This window comes from Microcaecilia unicolor, chromosome 1 (assembly GCF_901765095.1).
Source record: "Microcaecilia unicolor chromosome 1, aMicUni1.1, whole genome shotgun sequence".
Classification (NCBI taxonomy): domain Eukaryota; kingdom Metazoa; phylum Chordata; class Amphibia; order Gymnophiona; family Siphonopidae; genus Microcaecilia; species Microcaecilia unicolor.
The window spans coordinates 735,300,550-735,318,164 of NC_044031.1; the positions used below are offsets into that span (position 1 = coordinate 735,300,550).

A 17,615-nucleotide genomic window follows, 5' to 3' on the forward strand; every position below is an offset into this window, starting at 1 on the left:
AACTCAATCTGTTAGTAATTCATCCCCCTCCCTGCCCAGTAAAATTGGGCTTGACTGTGCAAGAAGCTCCTGTCCTAGTACCCTCCCTTTGAATAAACTTTCTTTGGATATAAGAATTGAATCTTCAGTCCAGGGGATCTTGTTTCAATTGTGCTTTCTTCCAGCAGTAATCCTGCTGTCCTTTTTGTGACTGGCTGGCGATCTTGCCTAATTTCATGGCACATTGTGGCATAGCCTTGTTTGCCTTCCCTCTTATGTGTTTGTGTTATAATTGTGTGTAATGCATCAAATTGTAGTAAAGCTCCTTATGACTTTTTTATGAAATGTCAATAATACAAATCGAGCAACACACTTGTACAGAAGAGCATCACTAAACTTTAAAACTTAAGAAGGAAAAAAACTAAACAAATTTCAGTCTAGGAAATTAACCATTAGGGCTCCAGCCCACAACTTAGGGATCCAGTAACAAAGGAGGAAACAAAGAAAAATTATAATGAAAGAAAAAAAAAAAAAACCAGGCCTTCATGCTAGGCAGCAGAGAGAAAAACCCATGTTACAACCCCTTTAAGCCCTATGTCTGGGAGCTTGATACAGTAAGAGGCCAAAAAGGAAGATAAATGAGAAGGGTTCCAAAAACATATTTTGTAGACTGATAACATTATACATTTGCATAGAAATTTTAAATAGAAAGTTGCACTCAACTGAAGAACACCAGGGCAAAACAATAGCAGTTGTTTCTGCCTTTTTGTGTGTCTCATGACATACATCAGGAAATACCATTAAACTGCACCCCATAAACGATTTCCCTCTATTCTTTAAGTGTTGCTTAAACTTCCAGTCTCTATCATAACCGTTACCAAAATTTACCACCAATGTCACATAAAACAGGGTTAGCCACATTTCCTGAAATTGTCTTCAGAGAATCTACTGTTATATTCCGCAGTGTTTCTGAACTTCCATGATGTTTAGATGGTGGATAATAGACTTGCAGGATAGATAGCTTCTCAGGCTGTGCCATAAGACCAATCTCGGAGAAGTATCTCATAGCCACTTCTTTAGGTGATACACTTGAAACCTAGGCAAAGTTAATAAGTCGCAAATTTACACTTCTAATGTAATTTTCCACTGATTCCAATTTTACTCTCACTGCAGATAAATCTGTAACCAAAGCCAATTGAACTTCTTGAGTTTGATAGTTGATCCAAAGTCCTAAGTTTTATTTCCAACTATTTAATCTTTAAGATCTCAGATTCTCTCTTGTTAGGATATTTTATCCACAAGTCTTTAACTTTGAAAAGTTAAAGAATTCACCACTGGAAGCATAACTTTTGGTAGGTCAGAAATTACTAACCAAACAGAGTCTAATGTCATTACAAGTGGCTTACTCATAAGAGTTACAGGGAGAGAAACAGTAACATTGTCAGCAAATCCCCTCACTTATTCTTCAGCGGCTCCAAGAGCTTTCTGAATTGGCTATTCCCCACTGAGCACTTTCGTAGCCTCTACACTCTGAAGCTGATCCGCAGCCTTCTCAGCTTGACCAAAAGCCTGGGCTGGCCCACTTTCTTCCCCTCTAACTGCTAGGAGCCTTTCTGCTTCCAAGCATTGTACCACAGGGAGATGAGAACTCATTGCTCAGGGCTGTAGATGCAGGGTCCTTTCTTCTGGGCTTAGTGTAACCTCTGGCTCATGGGGTCAGTCCACTTCTTCTTTTGGGGAACCTGGCCCCAGCAAGTTCACGCTCAGACCTTCACTTATCTTTCTTCCTCGGATCACATAAGAATCAATTGGGCTGGCAACAGGGATGACAGGGACCTGGGCAGACCGCCCTGACTGATGGCCCTTGTGTTTCCCCATTGAAAATAGGAAGAAAGAAGCAAGAAAGGTAAGAGACCCACTGCACAGGCTTAATATGTGGCCACCATCTTGGATCCTCGGGTGTCAGCTCCTTATCTTTTTTTTTTTTTTTTTTGCCTTTTATCAAGTTCCACCTTCTGTGCTATGTAAATTTTATATTACCCCTCGATATTTTATATATTTGTAAACTGCTTAGATTGGTCAGGATTTGTGGAATATCACATGTACAGTGGGGGAAATAAGTATTTGATCCCTTGCTGATTTTGTAAGTTTGCCCACTGACAAAGACATGAGCAGCCCATAATTGAAGGGTAGGTTATTGGTAACAGTGAGAGATAGCACATCACAAATTAAATCCGGAAAATCACATTGTGGAAAGTATATGAATTTATTTGCATTCTGCAGAGGGAAATAAGTATTTGATCCCCCACCAACCAGTAAGAGATCTGGCCCCTACAGACCAGGTAGATGCTCCAAATCAACTCGTTACCTGCATGACAGACAGCTGTTGGCAATGGTCACCTGTATGAAAGACACCTGTCCACAGACTCAGTGAATCAGTCAGACTCTAACCTCTACAAAATGGCCAAGAGCAAGGAGCTGTCTAAGGATGTCAGGGACAAGATCATACACCTGCACAAGGCTGGAATGGGCTACAAAACCATCAGTAAGACGCTGGGCGAGAAGGAGACAACTGTTGGTGCCATAGTAAGAAAATGGAAGAAGTACAAAATGACTGTCAATCGACAAAGATCTGGGGCTCCATGCAAAATCTCACCTCGTGGGGTATCCTTGATCATGAGGAAGGTTAGAAATCAGCCTACAACTACAAGGGGGGAACTTGTCAATGATCTCAAGGCAGCTGGGACCACTGTCACCACGAAAACCATTGGTAACACATTACGACATAACGGATTGCAATCCTGCAGTGCCCGCAAGGTCCCCCTGCTCCGGAAGGCACATGTGACGGCCCGTCTGAAGTTTGCCAGTGAACACCTGGATGATGCCGAGAGTGATTGGGAGAAGGTGCTGTGGTCAGATGAGACAAAAATTGAGCTCTTTGGCATGAACTCAACTCGCCGTGTTTGGAGGAAGAGAAATGCTGCCTATGACCCAAAGAACACCGTCCCCACTGTCAAGCATGGAGGTGGAAATGTTATGTTTTGGGGGTGTTTCTCTGCTAAGGGCACAGGACTACTTCACCGCATCAATGGGAGAATGGATGGGGCCATGTACCGTACAATTCTGAGTGACAACCTCCTTCCCTCCGCCAGGGCCTTAAAAATGGGTCGTGGCTGGGTCTTCCAGCACGACAATGACCCAAAACATACAGCCAAGGCAACAAAGGAGTGGCTCAGGAAGAAGCACATTAGGGTCATGGAGTGGCCTAGCCAGTCACCAGACCTTAATCCCATTGAAAACTTATGGAGGGAGCTGAAGATGCGAGTTGCCAAGCGACAGCCCAGAACTCTTAATGATTTAGAGATGATCTGCAAAGAGGAGTGGACCAAAATTCCTCCTGACATGTGTGCAAACCTCATCATCAACTACAGAAGACGTCTGACCGCTGTGCTTGCCAACAAGGGTTTTGCCACCAAGTATTAGGTCTTGTTTGCCAGAGGGATTAAATACTTATTTCCCTCTGCAGAATGCAAATAAATTCATATACTTTCCACAATGTGATTTTCCGGATTTAATTTGTGATGTGCTATCTCTCACTGTTACCAATAACCTACCCTTCAATTATGGGCTGCTCATGTCTTTGTCAGTGGGCAAACTTACAAAATCAGCAAGGGATCAAATACTTATTTCCCCCACTGTAACTGTAAATGTAATATATTTAGGGGCCCATTTTTAAAAGAGAAAAATGTCTCAAAAATGGCATAAAGTGGCATTTATCGCGATTTTCAAAACTCAGATTTGAGATGTTTTTCTCTGCAGTGTCTCCAAATCACAAGGGAGCGTGTTGGGGATGGGATTTGGATATTCCTAAAATTTTGATGTTTTTCTGCCATTATGGATCAAAGAGAAAACATCCGGAGCTATAAGTTAGATGTTTTGGTCTAGATCGGTTTCAGTCACAACTAAGTCCCTGAATTAAGACATGACCCCCTACCCCTAACTCCCCCAATGGTCACTGACCCCTCCCACTCCCCCAAAGATGTGAGAGAAACAGTAAATACCAACCTCTATGACAGCTTCAGATGTTATGACCAGTCCTTTTACAGCAGCAAGTAGGCCCCTGAAGTAGCATAGTGGTCGATGCAGTGCACTGTAGAGAAGGGGACCTAAGCCCATATCCCACTCTAACCATTACACTTGTGGTGGCATTCTTCGTGGACTGGCCACACAGACATTCCAGCAGAGCAGTGAGGCACTGCATAAAAAGTCCCAGGGTACACATTTCTCTGTTACCTCCTTATCCTGTATGGCGAGCCCTTCAAAACCCACCTAACATCAACTGTACACCATTACAATAACACTTATGTCTGCAAGTGTCACTTATATGTAGGTACAGTAGGTCTTAGGTAGATTTTGGAGGGCTTGCCATACGGGATAAGAAGGTAACAGAGAAATGTGTAACCTGGGACCTTTTATGCAGTGAACTACAGTGCCTCCTAGGGTGCCTCACTGCTCTGCTAGGATGTTTGTGTGGCCAGTCCACGAAGAATGCCGGTCCCCCATACATCCCAATGGCTTGTTTTTGTGCCTTTTTCTTTGGATGGTTTTAAATTTAAAAATGGTCCAAAAAGATAGACACAATGAGCACAAAAACATCTAAAGTTGGACATTTTTCTGGTTTGAAAGTGGCTATGTTCACTGCTGGATTTTTGGACATGTTTTGCAAAACGTCCAAAATCTGATTTAGATGTCATATTGCTATCAATAGAAATCAAACAAAATAAAACATGGAAAAAAAATAAGATGATACCTTTTTTATTGGACATAACTTAATACATTTCTTGATTAGCTTTCGAAGGTTGCCCTTCTTCGTCAGATCGGAAATAAGCAAATGTGCTAGCTGACAGTGTATATAAGTGAAAACATTCAAGCATTACTATGACAGTCTGACAGGGTGGGAGGATGGGGGTGGGTCGGAGGTATGCATGGGGACATCAAAGCATATCATTGATATTCTAACAGGATGGGTGTGGATAGGTGAGGGGTGGGGTGATCAACGGAGACATACAGCTTTATGGTTTATAATGGGCTAGGAACCCCAGGTCCTTGTTAAGTCCTTTCTGTTGGGTGTTAAAATATTCAATCATTCTGACATCCTCTACCCCACCCCTCACCTATTCCACACCCATTCTGTTAGAATATCAATGATATGCTTTGATGTCCCCATGCATACCTCCGACCCACCCCCATCCTCCCACCCTGTCAGACTGTCATAGTAATGCTTGAAGGTTTTCACTTATATACACTGTCAGCTATCTGACGAAGAAGGGCAACCTTCGAAAGCTAATCAAGAAATGTATTAAGTTATGTCCAATAAAAAAGGTATCATCTTATTTTCTTTTCCATGTTTTATTTTGTTTGATTTCTATAGATTCTACATGGAATGCTGCTATTCCACTAGCAACATTCCATGTAGAAGTCAGCCCTTGCAGATCACCAATGTGGCCGCGCAGGCTTCTGCTTCTGTGAGTCTGACGTCCTGCACGTACGTGCAGGACGTCAGACTCACAGAAACAGAAGCCTGTGCAGCCTTCTACATGGAATGTTGCTAGTGGAATAGCAACATTCCATGTAGAATCTCCAATAGTAGCAACATTCCATGTAGAATCTCCAATGGTATCTATTTTACTGTCATAGTAATGCTTGAATGTTTTCACTTATATACACTGTCAGCTAGCACATTTGCTTATTTCCGATCTGAGGAAGAAGGGCAACCTTCGAAAGCTAATCAAGAAATGTATTAAGTTATGTCCAATAAAAAAGGTATCATCTTATTTTCTTTTCCATGTTTTATTTTGTTTGATTTCTATAGATTCTACATGGAATGTTGCTATTCCACTAGCAACATTCCATGTAGAAGTCAGCCCTTGCAGATCACCAATGTGGCCGCGCAGGCTTCTGCTTCTGTGAGTCTGACGTCCTGCACGTATGTGCAGGACGTCAGACTCACAGAAACAGAAGCCTGTGCAGCCTTCTACATGGAATGTTGCTAGTGGAATAGCAACATTCCATGTAGAATCTCCAATAGTAGCAACATTCCATGTAGAATCTCCAATGGTATCTATTTTACTGTCATAGTAATGCTTGAATGTTTTCACTTATATACACTGTCAGCTAGCACATTTGCTACCTTCGAAAGCTAATCAAGAAATGTATTAAGTTATGTCCAATAAAAAAGGTATCATCTTATTTTCTTTTCCATGTTTTATTTTGTTTGATTTCTATTGATAACCTTAAGAGTGGACTAACACGGCTACCACATTCCTCTACTTAAGATGTCATATTGAAAATGCCCCTCTATGTAAACATTCTGATTTTCTCAAAAGCTGTGGCTTGAAATTTATCTGAGATAGTTTATCAGATTTCATTGCATTCTATAAATTGTCAATGAGATGCATACCCCTCCATACCCGGTATTTTAATACTATTTTATAAATGCAGTCATCACAGTAGGTAGTTCTTGTGTATATGTTGTTTAGTATATTTTGTGAGAATTAATTTATTGTTAATAAATAAGTATACTAGTTTTCTTTCAGATACTTTTGCCCAGAAATCATACCTGAGTGGTATTGGGGAGGGGTATTCTATACCCTTTAATAGGTGTCTCCCATTGGACACACTGTAACATCAGCATGAACTTGCTTATCCCTGTGACTTTGATCTTATTTATGTTTATTACTAGCCTTTGAGCCCGTAAAAACGGGCTATTATAGGAAGGGGGGGTTGAAGGGCCCGCCCCCGTCGCCGAGTTTGCCGCTGCCCCCCCCCGAGCAGTCACCACCCACCTTCCACCCGGCCGGACCCTCGCTCCGCTATTGAAACAGCGAGGGTCTGGGAACGCAGCACTGAGCTCTGCTGAGCTGCCGACGTCGGCCTTCGTTCTTCTTCTCTGCCTGTCCCGCCCTCGTGTGACGTAACATCGTCGAGGGCGGGACAGAGGCAGAGAAGAAGAAGGAAGGGCGATGTCGGCAGCTCAGCAGAGCTCAGTGCTGCGTTCCCGGACCCTCGCTGTTTCAATAGTGGAGCGAGGGCCCGACCAGAAGGTGGGTGGCGGCGGCGACTCGGGTGGGGGGAGCGTTAGACGGCGGTGTCCCTCCCTCAGAAATGCGCAGTACAGACCCTCTGTGTTCCGCCCCCCCGTCATCACGTATTGACGCGGGGGCGGGGCAGAGAAGGTCTCTACTGCGCATTTGCGAGTACGGTCACTCGCCGTTTATATTTGTTTGATTCTCTCTGCTTTTTGACCTCCTGTTTTCTGTCTGTCCCATTATTTAATCCAGTTGAACTTAGCTACATCTATTGCTATTGATCGTTTTTTCAATTTTTATTTTAAACATTTTCATCACAAAAAGGAAATAGCAACAGAATAAGAAAATACATTCCCATTCCTTTTCTTTCTCTTGTTGTTGATGGCCATCTGTGAGAAATGAGCTGCTAATAATTCTTTTTGGCATCCTTCCACTCTTTGTCAAGATCGTTTCTTCTTCACCAATCCAAATGCATTAAAGGGAGACTGTCACATTGTTTAAAATTTCCTGTGAAACCTAGGGCTTGATTGATGCACATTTTGCTGCTGTTCAGCACCATTGTTTGGACAGCTCCTGTAACAAACAAGATAGATCACAATTAACAACATGTTTCATATTTTTGAAACTCACTAAAAACAATTTTGTAATGGGTGCTCTGATAGTAATTACTTCTCATGACATCAGAATAATGCAAAACATAAAACTGAAACAACAGACACCGCATTGAATTCAGAAAAATAGATTTATTTACACTCGCAAAAAAAGCTTCAGTCTTAGCAAGAATAGACATCAAGGTCTTAGGACTGAAACCTTTCCTTAGTATTGTAAATAAAGAGGGGCATTTTCAATATGACATCTGTGAAGAAACAGTGTGTTTTAAGCCTGTAAAATGTGTTAGATATTTTCCTGTTTTAATTATGTCCTAAACTGTATTTCTCCTATTTGGCCAGCAGGTGGTGTTTCTTTGCTGTAAAGCTGTTATAGGGAACTGAGGGCCCCTTTTACTAAGCTGCGTAGGCGCCTAAGTGCGCCAAATTGGAGTTACTGCCCGGTTACTGCGTGGACCTTGCAGTAATTTCAATTTTGGCGCATCTGAAACTTTTTTTTAAATTTTCTGGCACGGGTAGTGGATGCGCACCAAGTGGCATCTGATGCGTGTAGGTCATTACCGCCCAAATTCTTTACCGCTGGGTTTATGGTTGGCGGTAAGGTCTCAGACCCAAAATGGACGCGTGGCAATTTTGATTTTGCCGCATGTCTATTTTCGGCAAAAAAAAAAGAGAAGGCCTTTTTTTACAGGTGCGCTGAAAAATGATTCTGCACGTGCCCAAAACCCGCACGTGCCCAAAACCCGCACGTACATTACCGCAGGCCATTTTTCAGAGCGCCTTTGTAAAAGGACCCCTGAATGTTCTTTTTCTTTAACACAAGCTGGAAGCAAGCAGCAGTATTTTTTTAAAACTTTTTGAGTGGCCTGGAGTTTGAAAAATTACCCAGGAGTACTGGCTGTTTTCTTCAGTCTTAGCCCAGGGAAAAAAAGAGCAGGATTTCTATGCTGAGGCTCTGTAAACAAACAGTTATATATCCTGATCTTCCCAGGTGCTTTTCAGAAAAATAAGCAAATGTTTAGTTAGTGTTATAATTGATCCATATTTCAGTTTGCTAATTGCACTATTTTGTTCCTCTGTTCAGTTTTTTTAAAAAAGTAAGTAAACAATATTTAGTTTATTGCTTGTCTGTCTGGACTGATAAAGAATCCTGGTGGTTTGTGTGTTGGGTCTGTGAGTGCTTTCTGGGAACTGTGGGACCACTGGGAGTGAGTGTGGACCCAGTAACCTAGAAATCACTGGGGATAATTTGAGAGCGGGAGACTCGCCCAGAGTTGGTTGTGACCCTGTCGGTGGCAGGAGGGTGCTAGTGTAGAGCACAAGCAGCAGGTGCAGGCTGACCTGAGCTATGCTAGGGATAGACTCTCTAATTGACTGTGGGGTATCCCCATGCGGGTGACTAGTCGTTTTGTGACAACTAAATCCAGTTTTGGACAGTTTGCGATAAATGTCCAAAAATCTAGTATCGAACATGGCCATTTTCAAAAAAAGTCCAGCTTTTTTTTTTTTTTTTTCCGAAAATGGCCATCTGCTACATGTCTTTGTGCTCACTGTGTCTATCGTTTAGGACTGTTTTCGAAAAAAACCAAACCCAAACCTGTCTAAGGGAAAAACACACAATAACAAGCCATTGCAATGTATGTGATGCCAGCACTCTTTAGTAGACTGGCCACACAGACATCCCAGCAGAGCAATGGGGCACCCTAAGGGGATGTCACCATTACCATCTTATATTGTATGGTGAGCCCTCCAAAACCCACCAAGAACCTACAGTACCCAACTGTACACCACTACAATAGCCCTTATGCCTGCAGGTGTCATCTATATGTTGGTACAGTATGTTTTTGGTGAGTTTTGGAGGGCTCACACTTTCCACTACAAATGTACCAGTTAGAATGGGACTAGTGGAAAAAACGTCAGGAGAGCCGAAACACAGGCTAAATTGAGCCCAGATAAAGAACTGCAGCAACATATGAGCTCCGCTCGAGCGCTACAAGATCTCTCGCGGTTTGCTTATACCGGAGGCGCGGCGGAGCCAAAAAAACAAGATGGCGGAGGCTCGGAAGGCAAAAGAGCCAACGAGCAGAGAAAGCCCCAGATCCCCAGGAAATCAGCCGGAACAGCTGAAAGACACGGAAATAGAGGGAGAGGAGGTCCCAAACTTACAAACATGGCTGCAAAATATTAGCGCAGACCTAAAAGCCCTGCGAGCTGAGGTGGCAACGCTCGGGGCCGATTTACGAGGGGAAATTCGAGAACTGGGCTCGCGCCTAGAGGATACAGAGGCACAAGTGGAGGCTCATAGCGAAACGCTGGGCGCAATCGACCATCAGATGACAGAAATGCAGGGTGAGCATCAACAACTGCTGGAAAAAATTGAAGATCTGGAAAATAGGGGCCGTCGTAATAATCTAAGATTTCGGGGCCTCCCGGAGACGCCAGCATACCAAGAGTGCGAGCAAGTGATTCAAAAACTGGTTAGTGACCTATTAACAGCACATGGAGATGCGGTGGAACCAGAAACAGTACAGCTGGAGAGGGCACACAGAGCGCTGGGACCAGCGCGCAAGAATCAATCTAAAGATATCATTGCCTGCTTCTCCAGTTATAAATTGAAAGAAAAGGTGCTCAAAATGGCAAGGCAGGCCCCAGAATATAAATGGGACACATATGCAATCGAAATCTATCAAGACCTAGCAGCAGCGACTCTGAGGAGGAGAGGCGAATTAAAACCCTTCACAAGATATTTAAGAGAGCTTAAGATTCAATATAGATGGAAACATCCCTTTGCTTTGGTCTTCTATAAAGAAGGGAAACTACATCAGATTAAAACAATACAGGAGGCACGCATAATTTGTCCAGAGGCAGCGGGCCAGGAAGAGAGACCGGCAACAACCCCTGGGAAACAACTCACTCGGAGCTTTGCTCCGCCAAAGTGGCAACGAGCAGGAAAAGGCCCAAGGAGACTACAGCGCCAGCAGTCAGCGTCACGAATCACTTGAAACAGTGGAGACTGATAAACTGGAACAAAATTTGATGACAATGTAAATGTTTCTGATGAAAGAGTTGCACAAGTTGAGCAACTCTCCAGACATGGTTGAAAGGTAGTTTTGTTACTGTTGTATATTGGAAGATTGTGGGAAGTTGTAATATGGCTCACTCCTCCTACTTTAGACACACACTGGGTTACACAGAGGTGTCTACACTATGCAGGGGGACAAAGGAGGGGGGAGGGGACATAACGGAGGGGAAGGGAAAGAGTGGGAAAAGCAGAGATATGATATATGATATGGTTCATAGGCATAGATTGATCAAAACGCATGCGGTGATAGAAGATGACCAACATGCACACTAAGGTATAATGGGAGACATTAAATGTGTATCACTCAATGTACGAGGGTTAAACATACCTAGAAAACGGCAGCTACTATTTTGGGAACTGCAGAGGCTTCAAATAGACATAGGGTTGATACAGGAGACACATCTTAAACCCCGATATGAACAGTTATGCAAGCATAAACTTTTTCCTTCCATTCATTTTGCTTCTAACACGGATGGTACGAAAAGCAAGGGAGTGCTTATAGCACTTAGTGGCAAGAAGCCCTGGGAAATAAGAAAGGTACAAAAAGACAGGGGGGGGGGAGGTACTTGCTGATCGTCCTAGCACTAGCTGGACGAATATACACGATGGTAAACATCTATGGGCCTAACATACCACAAGGAGACTTCTTTACAGAAATAGATCAGGTAATTACTAAAAATATTGAGGGGTCCTTGCTAATAGGAGGGGACTTCAATTTGACAATCAACCCATCCCTAGATAATTCAGCTTCCACAAAAAACTATGCCAAGCAAGATAGGAAAAAATTTCAGGACTTTATAACACATTGGCAGCTATTAGATTACTGGAGAAGGGATAATCCCGGACAGCGGGCATACACATACTTTTCAGCAGTGCATCAATCCTCCTCACGAATAGATATGTGGCTAGGGGATACTTCCCTCGTGGGGGTAGCTGGAGATCTGCAGATCCTCCCCAGTACTTGGTCTGACCACTCACCGGTGACACTCCAACTTACAGGGCAGGGACCGCACCAAAAAAAAAGAACTTGGGGCCTGGATGACGCATTGCTGATAGATCCAGCTAATATCTCCCAAATAGAACAATATATTAAAGACTATATTCAGTTTAATGATAATGGGGAGGTGTCGCCAACCACTGTTTGGGAAGGGCTCAAGGCTGTCATTCGGGGCCATTTAATAGCACTGCGATCGCGGGTGTGGAAGACACGTTGTGCTAGAGAAACTGAATTGCGCCAACAGTTGGCTACAGCCGAGGCAGAATTACATCAGGGGATAGATCTAGATCTCTCTAGCCGCAGGGCACGGGTGCTTGAACTTCGTAATCAATTACATGACCTTGAATTAGCAGACCTGGCGGAAAAATTACAATGAGTTAGACAGACACACTTTGAATTTGGCAATAAGCCCAGCAGGCTTTTGGCCCACAAACTAGCACAACAAGCTAGCAGGAACTTGATAGGGGGCTTACGAGATGAGGGGGGCAATATCCATTCAAACAATGAATTCTTAGAATCAGCATTCAGGGGATATTATAAGGCTCTTTATAGCCCAGAAGATGAAGGGGAACAGGAAGAAATTACAAAATATCTTGAAGATGTCGATCTTCCGACACTCCCTGAGCTCTCGGCCCACAAGCTAGGAGTCCCTATCACCTTGGAAGAGGTGGAACAGACAATCCGTGATCTGTCCCTCAATAAAGCGCCAGGTCCCGACGGATTCACTAATAAATTCTACAAACTGTTCGGGAAATTGCTAGCCCCCATATTACTTAAAGTGTTTAATTCACTAGATAAGTCAACAGGTTTACCACCCACCTGGAACTTGGCCACAATTACAGTTCTGCCAAAACCAGGAAAAGATCCCCAACTATGTAGCTCTTATAGACCGATCTCTCTGCTTGGAGTAGACTATAAAATATTCTCTAAGATCATGGCCACCAGATTGCAGAAATGTCTTCCTTTACTCATACATGAAGACCAGGCAGGGTTTGTGCAACATCGCCAAACATTTGATAACATAAGGCGAACCTTGCAAATATTGCAAGGGACACAAATTACCAAAACACCCCTATGTATACTATCGCTTGACGCGGAGAAGGCCTTTGATCGGGTCAGCTGGCCATTCCTCTTCGCGGTCTTGAAGAGAGTGGGCATGGGGGGGAAATTTGTAGAATGGTTACATCTTATATATAAGACACCAGAGGTAACTGTTCGTATCAATGGGACTTTAACTCGACCTTTTCAACTCCATAGAGGCACTAGGCAGGGATGCGCATTATCCCCATTGCTATTTGCCCTGGTAATGGAACCATTGGCGACTAAAATCAGAGCCAACCCAGACATCAAGGGCCTGAAGGGGGGGGGGGATTTGAAACTAAGATCTTATTGTTTGCAGATGACATTTTGCTTACCATAAAAGATCCAATAACAGCTTTCCCGATCATAGGGGATGAAATAAAATCATATGGGGCTGTCTCCGGATTTAAAATCAATTTTGAGAAGTCAGAAGCTCTTGATGTAAACTTAAATAGTACCACCCTAAAATTGTTGAAAGAGCAGTTTCCATACAGATGGGCCAGTAAGCACATTAGGTATCTAGGGGTTAACATACCACGCCGCCTAAAAGAGTGCAGGACTTATTCCAGGAACTAGAGCGTTGGGAAGGCTTGAATTTATCCTGGATAGGTAGGATTAATGCTGTAAAAATGGTGGTTCTTCCAAAGCTCCTGTACCTATTTATGGCCCTCCCAATATCCATCCCAGACTTCTTTTTTCGGGGTCTACAGGGTAGAGTATTCTCCTTCATCTGGAGGAAGAGACCACCACGGGTACGGCGGGAGACAATGTATCAGTTTAAAGACAGAGGGGGGATGGGGGTGCCCTGCTTTCGCAGTTATTACTATGCAGCACACCTGCGTATTCTGGCAATCTAGCTACAAGACACAAGGAAAATTTGGACCTGTATAGAACAGAGCTGGCTAGACCCATACCCACTCCGGGCAATACCCTGGTTACCGATACATAAGCTTAAGGAAATAACTAAAAAGAGCCCTTCAATTATCCAGTGGCCACTCACTATTTGGTGTAAGATTAGGGAACAATTTTTCCCGGAGCGCATGTACTTTAAGCACACATACTTAAGATTTGCCCCACGGTTTGGCCCGGGTAGAATAGACACAGCATACAAGGAATGGGAGAACATGGGTCTATGTGAGCTGGGACAAATGCATGATCAAGGTCAGACACCATCATTCCAAACACTTTGTCAGGAACATGAACTTTCCCCACTGCAGGCATTTCAATATTGGCAGGCAAAAGATTTTATTAGCCGGAGAGCAGCAGAGGAACTCAGTCTGGAAGAAACACAACTGGAGAAGGGATTGACGGGAGGAGGAGGGAGAGGGGGTGTCTCCAGGCTCTATAAAGTGCTACTAGCTCGTACCTATCCGGTAGAGTACTATACACACAGATGGGAAACTGCACTTGGGGCCTCATATGACCCCAAACAATGGGCCTTGGCCTTCCGATCATTGCTTAGAGTATCAGTGTCCAGCGCTATGGTAGAAAATGGGCACAAAATTTTATATAGCTGGTACTACACTCCCAGCCGACTGGCGAAAATGTATAATTCGGGCTCAGCCCTATGTTGGAGGGACTGCGGGATGGAGGGGGATATGTATCATATTTGGTGGTCCTGTACTCATGCAGCTCAATATTGGAAAAAGATATTGGCTTTTGTAAAATCAGTGACAAACATTCAATACCAGATGGGCATGGATTACTGTCTTCTACATTTTAGACCGCCAGCAGTCAAAAAGCATGTACACCAATTTGCCACACAGGTGTTTGTGGCGGGCAAGCTGGTATTGGCGGCAGCTTGGAGGAAACCTCAGTTACCTGACCTGCCATTGGTGCTGGAAAAACTGAATTACATCCAATTGATGTCAAAACTCACCGCAATGCGCAAAGGACAATTGGCACACCACATGAAGATATGGGACCTTTATAACACTTGGCTATCTGCAAATGTGAACATATAGAACCAATTACACAAACATTCTAAGGGGTGGGAGGGAATAGGGAGGGAGGGTAAATAAGGTTTCTATCTTGCTTAGCAATCGATGTTCATAGTCTCAGCGAAGTAAGAATACCAAAGTTGTATTAATTCACTGTGAAACTTGATCTATTGCTATTGATGTTAATTGTGAAAAATGATATAAATAAAAGATTGAAAAAAAAAAAGAATGGGACTAGTGGACTTACTGCCCAGAAATGCCAAAAGATCGGCCCGCAAATTCCTCAATCTGAACTTCCTCAGCTGTAAAGGAATGAAATACAAACAGGCTTATGCTACTACCTTTGCGTACAAAAGCACACAGTCTTGGAACGCACTACCCATGGCCCTGAAAACCATGACCAATCTAACCAGCTTTCGCAAAGCTTTGAAAACACATCTCTTCCAAAACGTCACCCTCAATGAAACAAATCATTCCTTAAACCACCCAAGCACACCAAAAATACCTCTCACACGACCTACCTAACACCTTCCATCTAAATCCTCTTTCACCTCTGCTTACGATCGACTGCTTTTAAATCATGTAACAACGTTATTATATCTACACTCTGTAAGCCACATTGAGCCTGCAAAAAGGTGGGAAAATGTGGGGTACAAATACAATAAATAAATAAATATGGGCTTGGGTCCCCTTCTCTACAGTGCACTGCATTGACCACTATGCTACTTCAGGGACCTACTCGCTGCTCTAATAGGACTGGCCATAACATCTAAAGCTATCATAGAGGCTATTATGTACTGTTTTCTTCACATCTTTGGGGGGTGGGAGTGGGTCACTGACCACTGGGGGAGTAAGGGGGTTATGCCTTAATCCCTGCAGTGATCATTTGGTCATTTAGGGCACCTTTTGGTCACTTAGCCACGATTGAAACAAGTCTAGGCAAAAATGTCTTAATTTTGACCTTAGACATTTTTATTTTGTTCCATTATTCAAGAAAGATGTCTTTTGGTGCCACTCATATCCTGCCCAAACAATGCCCCCAACACGCCCCCTTGAAATTTGGACAAACTGTGGAGCAAAACATTTAAAATCAGGGTGTTTATAAATGCAACTTGGATGTTTTTGAGAGAAAAACATCTTTCTGCGACCTTATGATTTTTATTTTTTACATTTTTTTTTTTCTTAATGAGCTCCTTTTTTTCTGATTCCATTGAGGTTCCTGCTGCTTCAGTTTAATGGCCTTCATTTAACTGGTGATCATTGTGTTCATCCCCATCTACAAGTAGTACATCTGTTTTCTTTTTTGCTGTATAGGACTTTTCTTCTAATAGCAGTTTTTACCCCAGATCTCACAGGAGTGTAGCAACTTCTAAAGTTACATTTTTAAAATTGTAGAGTCAATCTTATTTTTTCTTCCATTGTCTGTGTTTAGCCCAGTAATTTTCTCTTGCTCAGTCTGAATCAGCATCTACAGTTATGATTCCATGTGCCATTGTGCATGATTAACTAGCATATTTACCTCTATTTTTATCACCCTTCCCACTTGATTTATTCATCTTAGTGATTGTTCCTGGCTGGGAGCCATGCATTACAACAACCTTTGGAAAACATAAATTGTGGATCCTGATTATGGCCAGTAGATACTGTTAACTTGATGGATAAAGCTTTCTTCTTGTCATTGACTGTGAACATGTTCTTCACAGCATTTCTAGCTGTTCAGGAATCAAGTATCAGCACCACCAGTAAGTCAGCCCAATGTAGTAATTAAAAACATATAAGAAACCTAAGGGCTCTGTTTACTAAGCTGCGTTATAGGTGCGTTAGTGGTTTTAATGTGCATAACCATGTACGCGCATTAACTGTGTATATGCCTACAATATCCCTATAGGCACCTACACGGTTAGCGTGTGCGCTAATTGTAGGCACGTTAAAAACACTAACGCACCTTAGTAAACAGGGCCTAAATCCCAAATAAAGAGGTAAGTTGAATAAACTATGAATTCACAAAAATATCTTAATACTGACCATGAGAGAAATAACTTCACAGTTTGATTGGAAAACGTTTGACAAATTTTATTTTATATCTCAATAAAAGAAGTCATTCTAAAGGCTCATGTTGCACTTTTTCTGATTCTTTACTCCTTCAAGAACACATTTTGTGTAGGGATTTTTTTAAATACAAAAGTGCTCCATAAAAAATGCTGTCTTGCGATTTTAAATTAAAGAGAACTTGTTTGATTTAGAATACAGGGGTACAGCCTTCACCTTGGCCCTAGATTTCACCGGTACTGCTTCTTGCCAGCATATTTGGACCAAATTGGACTTTTTACACCTGTCCTGATGTACCTCCCCTGATCTGGCCATTAACTTGCAGTGCATTTCCCTTCCCTCCCTTCTCCCTCTGATCCTTTTGCCTCCTATCCTGTCGTTGAAATTGTAATTTGTTTCCTCAGTTCATTGTAAGCCGCTTTGAGGCCGCTTTAGTGGTATTAAGCGGGGTATAACTGTTCTGAATAAATAAATAAAAAAATATATGAAATGGGAACAGGTTCATATAATTAAACCCTCCATAGGCACCCTTAGTACATTTGTATGTTTCATTGAATCCCTAAGCAAACAAAATCTGACACAACCTCAACATTGTAAAAACTGAAAAACAATCAAAAAGCGAAAAGGCAACACCAAATATTATTTTTGTTTTTTTCAGTAACAAAATATTGAAAAACAAATCCAACACCATTAAAAAAAAATCTAATATTGAAAAAAGTTTATAAATTTATACTTTAGAAGAATTTTTGGTAATTGGGAATGAGGTATCAAAAAACTTATGCAAGAGACCCA

At 42.5% G+C, this 17,615-nt stretch overlaps 1 protein-coding gene across 2 annotated transcripts in view; it reads left to right on the forward strand.

The window, feature by feature from the left end:
* The window catches only part of LOC115459869 (AP-3 complex subunit sigma-2), a 123,937-nt gene that overhangs the window by 6,145 nt on the left and 100,177 nt on the right, over positions 1–17,615 (forward strand). The window lies entirely within an intron of this gene.